Source organism: Saccopteryx leptura, chromosome 7 (genome assembly GCF_036850995.1).
Source record: "Saccopteryx leptura isolate mSacLep1 chromosome 7, mSacLep1_pri_phased_curated, whole genome shotgun sequence".
Taxonomy (NCBI): domain Eukaryota; kingdom Metazoa; phylum Chordata; class Mammalia; order Chiroptera; family Emballonuridae; genus Saccopteryx; species Saccopteryx leptura.
In genome coordinates, this window is record NC_089509.1 from 31,234,089 (window position 1) to 31,236,910 (window position 2,822).

Below are 2,822 nucleotides of genomic sequence, written 5' to 3' on the forward strand. Positions count from 1 at the left end.
AGGGTACATATGTTCAGAGAAAACATCTCCCGATTATTTTGACATTTGATTATGTTGCATACCCATCACCGAAAGTCAAATTGTCTTTAGTCACCTTCTATCTGGTTTTCCCTGTGCCCCTCCCCTACCCCCCACCCCCTCTCTCTCCTTTCTCGCCCCCTCCCCAACCCCCACCCCACCCCCCATTACCATCACAGTCTTGTCCATGTCTCTGAGTCTCATTTTGTATGGATGAGACATGCCCCATCTATGTATGGATTCATATAGTTCTTAGTTTTTTCTGATTTACTTATTTCACTCCATATAATGTTATCAAGATCTATCCATGTTATTGTAAATGATCCGATGTCATTATTTCTTATGGCTGAGTAGTATTCCATAGTATATATGTACCAAAGCTTTTAAATCCACACGTCCACTGATGAACACTTGGGCTGTTTCCAGATCTTTGCTATTGTGAACAATGCTGCCATAAACATGGGGGTGCATTTCTCCTTTTGGAATAGTTCTATGGTGTTCTTAGGGTATATTCCTAAAAGTGGGATAGCTGAGTCAAAAGGCAGTTTGATTTTCAATTTTTTGAGGAGTCTCCATACTGTTTTCCATAGTGGCTGCACCAGTCTGCATTCCCACCAGCAGTGCAGGAGGGTTCCCTTTTCTCCACATCCTCGCCAGCACTTAATCTGTGTTGTTTTGTTGATGAGCACCATTCTGACTGGTGTGAGGTGATATCTCATTGTGGTTTTAACTTGCATTTCTCTAATGATTAGTGATGTTGAGCATTTTTTTCATCTGCCTATTGGCCATCTGTATGTCCTCTTTGGAGAAGTGTCTATTTATTTCTTTTTCCCATTTTTTTTATTGGATTGTTTGTCTTCCTGGTGTTGAGATTTACAAGTTCTTTATAAATTTTGGTTATTAACCCCTTATCAGATGTATTGTCAAATATGTTCTCTCATTGTGTAGTTTGTCTTTTTATTCTGTCCTTGTTGTCTTTGGCTGTGCAAACAGCTTTATCTTCTTTATGAAGCTCTCTGTTCCCTATCTCCATCAAAGGACCACAGCCATGTTGACCTTTATGCATCTTTGGCAACATCTTTAAACAAACACTATTGTGCACTTTTAAGCATTACAGTAAAACTTTGTAAAACTGTAATTGTTCTGATGGTTCATTTTTTATTACAGCAGAGAGGCTAAAGGGAACATTTATTTCTTCAGTGAATTTCTTGGGCAAGTAAGGATTGTGACCAAATATTGCCTTGATGTCTGATATAGGTTAATGTTAGTATTCAGGTTGGGCTGAGGTGAAAGAGAGGCCTACCAAGGAGTCTCTGCTCGTGACCCTCTCTTATTCAGCTCTTCAGGTTCCATGCTGGGAAATACATGTTTAAAATTTTGGCCTTTCATGCCTAGCCTGTGGTGGCACAGTGGATAATGCATCAACCTGGAACACTAAGGTCACTGGTTCAAAATCTTGGGCTTGCCTGGTCAAGGCACATATGGGAATTGATGCTTTCTGTTTCTCGCCACCTTCTCTCTCTCTCTCTCTCTCTCTCTCTCCTCTCTAAAATGAGTAAATAAAAATTTTTTTTAATTAAAATTTTGGCCTTTTCAATGGTGATGAACTCCCATGAGAATATAGCTCTTGCTTGGGAGCTCATTCATCCCTCTCCAGAAGACAAGGGAGAACACAAAGAACTGCCCAGTAGAGAGCCCCAGTTCCTCCTTCTTAGACGTGAAATGCCCCCGGATGCTATGGGATCACCACCATCTCCAGCCACGCACAAATGGTAATTGTGCATACAGGCTGCTCTCCTAGGCTCTGGCAGCCCACAGGAAGAAAAGCAAGGCTTACGGAAGGATGCTCCTGCAAAAGGAAGCAGCAATAAAAGCACCCTGAATCATGGTGGGGAACCATTCCAATTTACACATTTTGGATTTAAGAAATGCTTAAAATTTTGTGAAAATCAAATTAGAGAATCAAGGAGAGAAACCTATCCATTAACATACATGAAATGAAACAAATATTTCATGAGATTAAAGGAGTTTATGTTGAAGTACAATATCTTTCATTGTAAGGTTGAGCTGTTCTTTAATTTTTAGTTTCAAATGCTTATATATTTTATTAAATATTAAAGACCAGGGAACATATATGAATGAGAATTTATTTGTAAATCATGTGTAGCTTTACTTCAGAACTAAATCTAGCTTTTATTAGAAAAAAACCCCCAAAGTTCCCCCTATATTGTTTTTATTACAAAAGGTAACTATATAATGCCCTAAATTGCTGTAGTAATTGTTTCCCTTTGGCATTTTCTAAGCAATGAGGCGGGGAGGCAGAGAGACAGACTCCTACATGCACCCCGACCAGGATCCACCTGGCAAGCCCTCTGTGGGGTGATGCTCTGCCCATCTGGGACATTGCTCTGTTGCTACACAACTGAGCCATTTTAGTGCCTGAGGCAAGGCTATGGAGCCATTATCAGTGCCTGGAACCAACTTGTGCAAGCCATCAGCCATGGCTGTAGGAAAGGGAGAGAGAAAGGGAGAGAGAGAAAGAGAAGGGAGGGTGCAGAAGCAGATGGTTGCTTTCCCTGTGTGCCCTGACCAGAAATCAAACCTGGAACTTCCACATGCTGGGCTTATACTCTACTGTGGAGCCAACCGGCCTGGGCCAGCAATTTCTATAACACATACTAAACATATAAGTTTATCCCAGTGTGTAATTGATAATTTTACTATCATTTCAAAATAAATACTGTTATTAAATATTGCATCAGGAACTATAAGAAAAATATAACAAATTGGTTTTACATTACCAA

The 2,822-nt window shown here is 40.1% G+C and overlaps 1 pseudogene; it reads left to right on the forward strand.

Annotated features, from left to right (window-relative positions):
• The first annotated feature begins 1,620 nt into the window (after nucleotides 1-1,620).
• Nucleotides 1,621-1,889, forward strand: LOC136378977 (small ribosomal subunit protein eS27-like; annotated as a pseudogene).
• Nucleotides 1,890-2,822: the final 933 nt, after the last annotated feature.